General features: G+C 44.7%; 1 protein-coding gene across 2 annotated transcripts in view; it reads left to right on the forward strand.

Moving 5' to 3' along the window:
• Positions 1-2,535: 2,535 nt before the first annotated feature.
• The window catches only part of LOC147024610 (lysophosphatidic acid receptor 1-A-like), a 65,931-nt gene continuing 55,835 nt past the window's right edge, over positions 2,536-12,631 (forward strand). Inside the window, exons 1-2 of one of the 2 annotated variants that reach the window (XM_085884672.1) lie at positions 2,536-2,710; positions 2,816-2,996. The gene's annotated coding sequence lies outside the window, so the exon portion shown is untranslated. Of the gene's footprint in view, positions 2,711-2,815; positions 2,997-3,674; positions 4,064-12,631 lie in introns of those variants that run through there. The other variant, XM_085884673.1, reaches the window with a different exon arrangement.

Below are 12,631 nucleotides of genomic sequence, written 5' to 3' on the forward strand. Positions count from 1 at the left end.
CTGGTTTACGGTGCCCCTCCAGTTTTACGGTGCTCCCGCCATTTTGTAAGGACCGACGATTAAAAAGCCACGAGTTTGATTCCACTGACCCACGGAGTTGTGTCCTGTCACCTAACACAACAGACACCCCTTGCCTGGGGCGTCATTTTATCTGGGGCCAGACCTTCCTTCCTTCCTGCGACCCTCACCTTCCATGCTCCAAACTCCACCACCCAGTCATCCCCAATCACCTTTCCACTTTCTCAGATCTCCTCTGAGACTTCATGTTTTTTTCATCTTTTATAACTTTTCATGACATGCTATCTCACAGTTCATTTTTAAAAACCTGTGAGTTCCTTTCCCAGGAATTTTTTAAACAAAGGAAGATCTCATTAGGCCCATCAAGCCTGCAAAATGGTTGCCCACCGATGGTAATTTGAACATGCTCTATCCTTTTTAAATGCTGAGCATTAAACAAAGGAACAGCACGGAACATTTTTCAAGTCTTTGCTCTGATATGACCCAGCCAGGGTAGGTGTGGAACCGTTGACCTTCCAGACTCAAAGCACTTGCTCCAAGCATTAGGCCACCGAGTCTGGTTAAAGGTCATCCGCCAATCTGTAGTCCTCTCGGTGCTGTGAGATTCACACGGCCCTCTGTAATATAGGATCACTGGGATGTTGCTCCTGGCTCATGATGCAGGGAACCCAGGTTCAAATCCCAGACACCATGTGGGCTTCCTTATAATATAATTCATTTACTGCCCTATATGTGTGATGTTGAAGCGCAGAAACTGCTTCATGAGCCATCGATGAATGTAAACCAAGGAGGTTCGTGCAGGGAAGGACAGTGAGTAACATGAATTATAAATGCCTCTTCAATCGATTGAGTGTTCTGGCGAGTGAGTGTGACAAGCTCGGTTGGAATCCATTGGGTTTTCATCCAATCTCACCGATGCGATACTCAGCCATCGAGTCGACGCCTAATGGATGGGATAATCAGTTTTCTGGGGGATTTCACAGCAGGCCATTATCCATATTATCTACAAATCATCCAGGTAATGTGTGCTCTGCCCTCGCTCCAGGGTGGGTAAGACTTCACTCATTTCGAAACTGGGAATTTCAATGTTCTCCACGTCCTAAACCTTCCTACTTCCCCCGTCACTCTGTCTTGGGGACGTTGGAGGCGAATGAAGCACTTCGGGTCCTCATAATGTACAAGAAACCAGGACACAAGAGGCCATTTGGGCCATCATGCCGAGCTGCACTTCAACGAGTCTGTTTTAATTAGGGGGTGAGGGAGGGGGGGTACAGAGCAGCACGGGGAAAGCACAGGGACATCACCTGGGTGTTTTTGTTGTTTATTTATGGGGGTGGGGGTGAAGGGGATTGTCGGATGAGGAATTCACAAATACTAACAGCGCATTCACATTTTGATCAGACCCGAGACATCAGGAACACTACACGACCTTCTTCTACATAACTCTTTTCACTCTCGTGGTCCTCAACATCGCATGGACTTAATATTGTGGTTCCGTGTATTCTGTTTACTAGTGCGTGGCCGTACGTGCAAATAAAACAAAAAACAGGCACAACAAATCCCGCCCATTCAAGGCATAAAGTTATTTTGGAGATCAAATTTAAATTTTATGCATCCTTAACCTGAATGTTGATTATGAGGAATAGAATAAGGAATATTTTAGTCTTAGTTTGAAGTCAATTAAACCATTTTTGACGAAGTTATGAGCGAAAAACGATTTGACCTTTTCGTGACCTTGACCTTTGATCCAATTGGACCCAAAAGTTAATGGGGTCATCCGAGATTCATTGCCCACCTGTGGATTAAATTTCATAGTGTTTGCTAAAGTCGTTTTGCCGTAAAGTTGCTAACAGACAGACAAACAAACAAAGACAAACAAACCGGACGATTACAATATCCCGCTCCCTCCCTCCGGGTGGGGGGGGGGGCGATAATAACTTTCAAACAACCACACAGGCCGTTCCTTCGCTCTCGTAAACGATGACTGGATTGGGGCATTGTGTTTATCTATAAACGCGCATAAGAAATCGAGAAATTATTTGAATACAGTAAGTCATCACTATCCGGAAGTATACAGGAAACACTTGGGAAACAGCTGAAACGGATGAAGAAGAACAATATCAAACCTTGAAAAGGTACATACTGAGGTCCCCAGCGTCAATTGTGACATCATATCAAACGAAGAAGAAGAAGAAGAAGAATTGTGACGTCAATTGTGATGTCATAGCACAGTGTCCTGTCATTGGTTTGGTAAATAAATGGCCATAACTTGGGAACCACTCGTCCGATTAATATCAAACCTTGAAAAGGCACATACTCAGGTCCCCAGCAATATACCTGGCAAGTTTCAATTAGATCGGACCAGTGGTTGTCATGAAACAGCGGTCACAGACAGACGGAAACACACAGATTGCTGGAATTACAGACACATGATGTAACATCCTCTTGCAGAACGTCGGTTCTGCCAAAACAGTTTCGTGTTAAGGGAACGTTACACTGGGTGGTTTGCCATTGCCTTCCCAGCAGAAGTTCTGGCAGCTTATTTATAATTCGTTCAACGGTGCCGACGACAGCTCGCCTACTCTTCGTGGAGGGCACCGTGGGATCTTTAGAATGTCAGCAGACGGAACACCCACGTAAAACGTTGAATCACCCCCACCTACCTGTGAAACACCGAGATGACAGTTTACAGGTGAGTCGGGATTCGAACCCAGGCTAGACGGCTTATAAGTGCGTGTTCCTTCGTCGACACAACTTTTATGGGATCTTTCATGGGATCTTTCATGGGATCTTTCAGGTGACAGCATTTCGTGCGCTGTTGGGACTGGAAGATGTCAGCAACAAAGTAAACAGGAGGCGTGCGTGGCTCCCAGGCACGTCACGAACACGTCACTCCGAACTTTGTTGCTGAAAGCTTCGCTGAAAGCGACTTGAGCACACACTCAGTCTGCCACACTGAGCAGGCTCAGCGAGACTCGGTGAGGATAACTTTGTGTTCCTTTATATTAAGATGTCTGTCTTTTTGTCCGGAGCTTTGCGGAGATAAAATGCACGTACTTTGTCTCCCTAACCCGTATTCTTTCTTGGGGAAGTTTGATGCGATAAGCTCAATTGTTCGGGAGAATAGCTCAGTTGATGATGGCATGGTCGCTCTGTAAGCTGTGAAGGATTTCAGTCATTTGATTCTTGCTGGTAATCTGATCCGAGGAAAACCATTATTCTGGCCACACACACACACACACACACACACACACACACACACACACACACACACACACACACACACACACACACACACACACACACACACACACACACACACACACACACACACACACACACACACACACACACACGTTCTGCGATTTGTGTTCTACATCCTTCCTTGAAAAGAGACGTTAACCTGATTGTCTTGTTTGGAGTCCATGGACGTAAAATATGCTGCTATCTTTCGCAAGACTTGCCCTTTGAGCTGCTTACCTGGCAAGAGATGATGGGAATAATAGGTATAATGAAAAGTATAGTTATTAGATATGATGTGACCTGAGCAAGTGGCACATTGATGTTCGCGTGAAATGCGGTACGAGTTCGTAGCATGCATTAAGCTTTGGATGGTTTGGGTGAGATAAATTATACATAAATAATAAAGAAAGACACACCCACATCTCTCACCTGGGAATGGAGGGAATAGCCAATCGGCTCTGACCGAATCAACTAAAACCAGGTGGCTGGGATTATATAAATTAATTGACACCTTCCATGATCTTCTTGTCGAAGAAGCTGAAGAAAGCAAACAAGAAGGCTGATGTAAGGTAAGCCTTTTACTGTTTCAAACCCTTCCCAGATTCCTTTGTCGTGGTACCTCCTGTGGAAGAACCTGGAAAAGGTTTGAAACAACAAAGGGCTTACCTTGTGCAGCAGTTCTTGGTTGCTTTATGCAGCTTCTTTGGCGAGAAGAGCATGGGACGTGTCAATTGATATAATCCTAGCCATCTGGGTTTAGTTGATGAGGTGAGAGCTGATTGGCTATTCCCTCAATTCACAGGTGAGAGATGTGCGTGGGTCTTTCTTTATTATTTATATATTGACTGCTTTTGACATTTGCACATGGTATATGCTTGGGAGCCTCATTGGTATGTATTGCTGTCTGTGCTGTCGGTGATGATTCATCAATAAGTGATGAAACCAGTCCAGCAGCTGAGAGGGTGTATAGCATTGGGATTCGTGTGTGTACTATTTGTGAATGTCTTTATAGCTGTGGAGAAACTCTTGGAAGGGTATGAAACAGCAATGCGCTTATCTTGTGTAGTCCTTCTTGGTTGTCTTATGCAGCTTCTTCAGCTGGAAGAGCGTGGGAGGTGTCTACACACACACACACACACACACACACACACACACACACACACACACACACACACTTACATATATATTTAAATAGCAAGACCCGATAATGTGTCTCACCCACAATTGGAGTGAATAACCAATCAGCTCTCACCTAAACAATTACCCCCGCTGGCTCAGATTTTCATAAACTAACCCCCATGCTCTTGCAGCCAAATAAAACAACCAAGAACCACAACACAAGGGAAGTCCTTTGTTGTTTCAAACCCTTCCCAGGTTCTTCCACGGAGGAACCATGACAAAGGAACCTGGGAAGGGATTGAAACCTCAAAGGGCTTACCTTGTGTAGCTCTTCTTGGTTGCTTTATGCAACTTTACTTGGCTGTAAGAAAAGGAGCATCCATTCATCGGGTCCATATGATGCGCAGAGCAATGGTGATGCCTAAGCAGTCTCATTGGCTATTGGACACAATCCTGGACGGGTCGCCACTCCGACACAGGATACCAGCAAGCTGGCTCTCATTTTGTCGACCTCAGAACAATGACAGGCGGAGTCAACCCCACCTGGTATTAATTCAACAGCCAAGCAGGATTTGAACTCAGGATCCGAGGATCCTAAGCCCACCACCCTAACCATTAAACCAACACCAGGCATAAAGGAGCATGGGGGTTAGTTTATGAAAATCCTAGCCACCTCGGGTCATCGATTAGGTGAGAGCTGATTGGTTATGGTTATTCCCTCCAATTATGGGTGAGAGACATGATTGGGTCTTGTTATATATACATATATATGTAGTCGTTTTCAGCTCTTGGAGGACATTGTGTGTAAATTATTATTTTTTATTAAACAATGGCATGAGAAGATCATGAATATAACAAAACGGTGAAGCAACAAAATATATGGGATTTGAAAAATACTCCACTTTGTCAAGGCTTGTGTTGGTCTGCGTTGGCACACAGTTCACACAACAGGTGTCATCAATTTCGAAATTGACAAAGGTGTGTTAAGTGAGCTCTCGCAAAGTGCTAATGCCTGAAGCATGAGCTTTAATAAAACATATGTTTTCTTCTTGCAAGGAACTTCATCGCAGGTTAGAAGGCCATGCAGCCCATAGAAAGCCTGTGCTATGATTGCTAACTCATGGCTGCTTATCCGTGCATGCTCTATCAGTTTTAAATGCTGAGTATTAAACAAGGAAGCAGCATGTACCATTTTAAAAATATTTGGTATGACTCAACCAGGGCGTGAACAATAGCTTCCCAGACTCAGAGCAGACACTCGAACCATTACACCACTGAGTCTTTACTTTGTTTCTCACATCAGTTAAAAACTATATGGGATTTCAAGCTGGTATCAAAACATCATGGGCCATGTGCTAAGATGTAAATAGTAATATGACCCCCATATTTTTACATGATCTGAGGTTCATATGGAGCTGCCCCACACATATGCAGCCATAAGAGATGAACATGTGCAACAAAACACAAGACAGGTAGATGAGACAAGCAGCCACTGAGCTTGGGGGAAGTGCCATCACTTCCTCGGGAACTCTGGGTATCAGTGACATCACATCAATGGCCCTGCTTTTCTCACCACACTCCGCAGAGCATTTCCAAAGGAGGGACTTCCTCCTCCCCATGGATGCCAACCTCCGGGGATCGTCTGCGCTCTTAACCTTTTAAATGCTGAATATCAGGCAAGGAAGTAGTACATACCATTTTTTTAGTCTTTGGTGTTACTTAGCCTGGGTTTGAACAACAAACCTCCCAGACTCCAAGTAGATGCTCTAACCATTCCACCAACAAGTCTTCCTTTGGAGTTGATTAACTCAAAATAGATAAGTGTCTGTTCAAGGCCAAGGGAAGTGAGAAGCAGCTGACTTTAGTGTGAGTCTTCATCGGAGCAAAAAAGACATTCTGCTCTGAATGTTTGACATCATCCAGAGATCATTTCCTGTAATGTTTTTCTTTCAAGACGTTGGCATTGACATGATAAAATCCATTGTTTGTTTTGTCCGCTGATCCAGAACAACACGAGCCTTTACAAAGACATATTCCATCAGCCCCTTTCCCAGATTATAATAACGAGCAAAGTTCACTCATCCTTAATGATGGGTTAATCCCCCTCCATTTTAAAAGTCCATGACATTTTGTTATGACGTGTAGTACCGGCTTCCACCAGCTGGTGCCAAGCGATGTCCATTGACATAGCGAGAATCGGGGTCCTCCTGATACCCCAAACCCCCTGGGCCATGACTTTTTTTCACCCCTAAAAGCTACTCAAGCACACCCCAAATACAGCCACCAGTTTAACTCATTCCATTCATTGTTTCAGGAGTGCAGAGAAGTTAAAAAACACACACACATTATGATAATTACTCCACTTCTATGATTTCTATCGTTTTCATGCAGAGAATTTGGGTACAGTATTTTATTAGTCCGCTACCGGTATCACCGGAGCGGCCTATAGGTTATCTCTCTGTCCATCTGTCCGTCTGTCCGACTGTCCCACCTGTGGTATTCCAGACTTTTTTTTCCCATACCCTCTAACATAATCAACTGAAACTTGGTACTTGGCTTTATTATGATAAGTTATAGAACAAGTTCGAGTTTCAGGACATTTCGTCAATTTTTCACATAATTGCCATTATTTAACTTAGAAAATTACACATCGGTGGGGGACGTCTTGCAAAGCAATTCTCACTCTTGTTTTAACTTGGACCACCCACTCATAATGGGTGTGGTGCTATATTATACATGTAATTACCTCTGCCACTGAAGGTGAAGGAGGTTATCTTTTCACCCCTTTCTGTCTGTTTGTCTGTTTGTTTGAGTGCAGGAAATCTCAAAAAGTTGTGGACGGACCTGGATGAAATTTTTTTTGGACACTTTGGTTGTGTGACAAGGACGAACTGATTAGATTTTGGTGAAGATCTGGATCCGACTACTAGTGGATTTTTTAAAGTGATTCTTCACCATTGAGAGATCGGGCCAAAAATGATGTAATACTGTATAGCATGATATTTCAAAAATGTAATGGGCCCGATATGTTCTCATGGAATAGGTATGCGCTCTACCGTGTGCCCTTCTAGTTGAAAAAGGCATTGGGCCCGATATGTTCTTGCCGCTTAAGCAGCGCACTTCCTTTTGGGATAACCGAGCGGGGTATTATCTCGCAGTCCCGTTGGACCCTATCACTTTACCGGCTATTTAAAAACCAACTATAATCCGAGTGCAAGATGGGGCAGTTCAATGAGGGAATGGACGCAACGAACAGGTTTACATTCACACAAGGACATTTATTATAATAAAGCAGGTATGCAATTAAACAAGGCAAAACACGTATGCAATTATACAAGCAACAAAAGCACAACAAAAGAACTACAACCGTCTACTTATTATGTACAGTCACTTGCACTTAACAGCAGTTCCTACTTATTAGATGGGCCCACAAACACACGTACGCACACACACCCACACACCCAAGAAATGGTGGCAGAGGCCTTTAATAACGAGCTCCAGGTCGGAGGACAGGTGAGCTGAAACCCAGAGCCTATCTCGAACCTCTCCACCTCGTGTGGTCTTCAAGTTGTTTGGACCCGGGCTCCAGCGAGAGCGAGCTGGATCCAATCGCCGTGAGCTGCGATCCTTCCCGAGCTCCCGCGAATCCTCCCGCGCTTCTCAACACGTGCTGGTGAGACGAGGCGCCGATCCTTCCCGTCGATGAGTCGCTCCCCCGAGGAACCACCTCCACGAAGTGGTCGATGAGTCGCACCCAGCCGGGAACCAAACGGAGAACAAAGAGCTCCACGAACCAAGAAGAAGAAGCCACCACTCGCAGCTCGAGCCGAGCGACCGGCTTAACTTTCTTCCAAACAGGGCAGCTTGAAGCAAAAAGCTCTCCCGAGCCAAGCAGAAGCCAAAGCTCACGGAACCATCTAAGCAAAAAGCCTCCAAAAAGCCTCCTCCCAAGCCAGGCCTCAGCCGAAGCTCGCTGAGCCAGCCAAAGCAAAAAGCTTCGGAAGGCCTCAACCCCAACCCAAGCCAAGCAGGACCCGACGATCTGCTGAACGACTACTCTCTACCAAACCAAAAAGCTTACTACTCCAACTCCCAACATGAACAAAGAGACGATCTCCTCTTATCCTTCTCCCACTCCCTCCCCCACGCCCGGCGTGACTCATGCCCTCGTGATCCATCCCCCCACTCAACCATGGGTGGGAGGGAGTTGTTGACATCATGAGTCACAGGACGGCAGGGTTCTTCTTCCTCTTCACAGAAGAGGGGGAGGGATGTCTCCATTGTTCGTTCCCGAACTATTAAATCGATCCGCAGCGCATCTAATCGATTTCTGAACATTTAAACAATGGAAGGTGAGCTATCTAGGGAACAAGCACTTATTGATATAGCTGACTAAAGGAACCTGAATGTTGTGTGCAATCGAATTCCCAAATTCGTAACAATATAATAATATGCTTGTTTGTTCGTCCGACCCTCTGTCTGTGTGTAACATCCCATTCCACCCATTGATTTGAGTTTGCCTGAACACAGCAACAAATTCAACGTGAAAAAAGCATATGGCAACCATGTTGATGCTTCCTGCTTTGCTCAGGTAAAGACTTCTTTCGAGCTGTCATATTCAACAATCACCATGTCCTCCATGTAACTGTCCCCTTCAGTGTAAAACGACCAAAGCGACAATGAAAAAGGGTTTTGAGCCGATAGGTGCCACGGCTCTTGTAAAGATAAACCTCAGCGATCGGAGCAGTGGTCTGTTGTCTATACACCACTCAAATAACTGAGGCATTCTCTCAAAGCAGCGAGCTTTTACTGCGGAGGTTACACCGGTCCTTGCTATTATTTCCGACTCCCGGTATTTTCTCTTTAAACGACTCGACCAAGGACCCACAAAACTCATGTCATTATAAGAGCCTTTGGCTTCTGGGAATCTCACGACATTGTGAAAGAAAACATCCATCATTATTTACTGTTAACGATGTGTATGTATGCATCAGGAAGAAAATCATTGATTTTGGGTCTCTTGGTCGCTTGAGAGCTGCACGAGCCTGGTGTGGCTCAGTGATTAAGGCGGTGGCTCGGGATCCTTGGGGTCCTGAGTTCGAGCCCCGCTGGCCGCTGAGTTAGCATCAGGGGGATTGGCTCAGCCTGTCATCCTTCCGAAGGTTGGCGAAATGAGCACCAGGATACTGGTAATTATCCCTGCAGGGTCGAAGGGGACTAAAGGGTTGGCGTCAGGAAGGGCATCCGGCCATAGAAACATTGCCACAAGAAAGGGTACCATGATTGGAGCCCGCAAAAAACTGACCCCTGCTCAGGGATAAAGGCGTTCAAATGGTGTGGTGATGATGGTCGCTTGAGAGCTGCAAATCCTCGGGGTTTCCGGATTTCTCACGAGATTGTGAGTTGGAAATTTGACCATGATGGGCGAGGACATGTAGCAGCTGTTTTGATTGTGGCTTTTGTGGAGTCGGTGATAGCGTGATAGGGGAATGGAAAGCATTAAATATTCCACTGTTTTAATGTGGGAATGGCAGTTTGCTTTCATGAGCAGGAGGAAGGTGAGTAGGGGGTGACAAAGTTTGGGTTGGGAGGGGGGGGATCAAAGATGGAGCAGAGTTGAGAATTGGAGATTGAGGCATTGATTGGGGGTGGAGGTGATTGGACTTTCAGTGGAGGTGGGTTGAATAGTTGTCTTGTGGGGATGGGGTTTGAAGGCATGAAATGGGGAGGGATTCATGTCTTCGGGTTGGGAGAGATAAGGTGAGGGTTGGGGTTGGGAGGGGGCAGAGCAAAATGGGACAGAGTTGGGGTGGGGGTGAGGATTCTCTTTTTTGGGGGAAGGGGGTGTTGAGTTGTGGGGCTGGTGTTTGGGAGGTTTAAACGCTTGGCGTGAGAAGGGGATTGATGCCTTTGGGTTGGGAGGGTGAGCACTTGTGTTTTTGGAAGGGGTTGGGGGTTAATGATCTGGGGTTTGTGAGGGGGGGAGGAAGAGTTCAGCAATTGAAGTCACATTTTGCATTGTACGGATGTCCCACAGGTCCCTAATATATATATATATATATATATATATATATATATATATATATATATATATATATATATATATATATATATATATATATATATATATATATATATATATATATATATATATAGTATGATAATTAATACATTCCTTGTGGTGTAGAAACACCATTGCTTGTTCAACTTCGATATACATTGCAGTCTTCCTTGAAATACCATATTTTCCAAGGTCATGGGTATGCTTTAATACAGATAGTAGTCATTCATGTCAGGTTGTGAAATACAGAATTATTCCAAGCTCTATGAAGTGATATTTATTGTATTTGGCCTTGTATCTTTGTAGAGTGAGAGGAAGAGCTGTGGGAGTGGCACCTTACTTGGCAGGTTTTTAAAAACCACATTGGTATGTGTGTTGTGTTCCCATTCAATTACTGCTGTGAGATTTGTGCAACTGTCTTTATATCACAAAGACATGCCATGACATGCTACATATGTATGACAAAAATTCACAGCTTCACTGTGGATGAAGATTTCTAACATGGTGTTTGATCATCAACAGATTGTTGTGTTCATCTACCTTGTGTTTAGATTAGTAGGGGGGGGGGGGTGCCATCTAAAGTAGGGGAGTCCGAATTGTAAAAAAAAAAAGAAGTTATGATCACTGCTACATGCACCAGCTGCCTGTCCTGATAGGGAGCTCTGGGGATTCCCCCTTAACCACCATAATGTATGACGAGTGGTCACACGTCGAACGTAAGGGGCACCATTCTGTCTTCTCAAAGCAAATGTTTTTCACGTTGAACTTTGTTACTATCAATTATTTATGAATAATAAATGGGATATTATAAATTATTCATTCTTTCACTTTTTCTAAGAGACTGTGCCACGGTCACATTAATAGGCAGTTGTAAAGTAGGGGTGAGGGGGACAAGGTATTTGGCCTCCCCACCTTTGAATGTGGGGGGGAAGGGATCACCCCTACCCCCACTGCCTATATGCCAATGAGCATTTAGAAGCAGGGAGTTTTACATATGAGATTAGTCTGTAGTCACTGAAAAACCTATTGGGGTCCCTTTTATAAACCCTTTTCCTCCATACAACTTCCAAAATATGCTATCCATCCAGGAAATGCGCAATAGATTTTGCACATTTGACTGAGATTCAGATATAGGCCTCCAGTGATTCTCTTCTGCAGGCTGCATCATTACTGATGTGTTGCTATGCTGTTGATTGCGTGCCTCTGTTGATGTGGCTGAGTTGTAGAATTTGGCCAGGGTGCCTGCACACAATAGCCTATTGTTTCCTGCAAAAAGACTGAAACATGCACTGGGAGGGGTAGGAACCAATTTTTTTTCATTCTTCCTGCAAGTGCAAAATAATACCAACTTCTGAATGGCCTGGAAGTATAAGGTGTTTAGTTTGAGTCCATGCGAATGTTCCTTTGACCCTTGACCCGATTGAAAGTCAAGGTCAACATCAAGGCCACTCCAAAGTTGCAAAATCGTCCATTTTCAAAATCTATCTCCTCCGCCGTTTATGATCCGATCTTCGAAATTCCTTCGGATTCTGATAATATGGAACACTATCTAAATTTGGTCGGGCCGGTTTTTTGAAATTCGTCCTGGTTAGAGTCACGTGTCTTCAAAGTTGGAAAAATCGTCGATGTGATACAGTCAAAAAAAATTTGCCTGATCTTGATGAAACTTGGTATGTAGGTAGGGGTCGATGAGTGATGCATGACGGTATGACTTTAGACACGATTGAAGGTCAATGTCAAGGTCAAGGTCACTCCAAAGTTGAAAAATAAGCTAATTTAAACATTATCTCTTATCAACATAAAAATTAAACAAGACGACATCGAAGCCATTCTAAGCCAATCAGAGATCCACATCTCCACAACTTCAGAGATGACCATCATCCCCAACCAGGGGTACTTTTTGGGAGACTTCTGTCTGTCTGGGAGGGAGGTGATCCACGGCTCCGCCCCTTGGGAGGCGATTCACCTCTCCATCCCTGCCTCCCCCACACCAAGCCTCCTAGCGACCCCCGGCAGAGGTCTACATTGGGGTTTTACACACAATTTCCTGAACCATAATCCCTAACTAATTATTACCATCACCATCCCCTGTATGGTGTACAGGCACACAAGACGATGCCTAAGCTGATATTTCTTTACGAATACATCAAGGTGGCTAGCTACTTGCACAAGGACCATGCTACACTATAC

Source organism: Eptatretus burgeri, chromosome 6 (assembly GCF_056783735.1).
Source record: "Eptatretus burgeri isolate ZD-2024b chromosome 6, Ebu_testis_v1, whole genome shotgun sequence".
In the NCBI taxonomy this organism is placed as follows: Eukaryota; Metazoa; Chordata; class Myxini; order Myxiniformes; family Myxinidae; genus Eptatretus; species Eptatretus burgeri.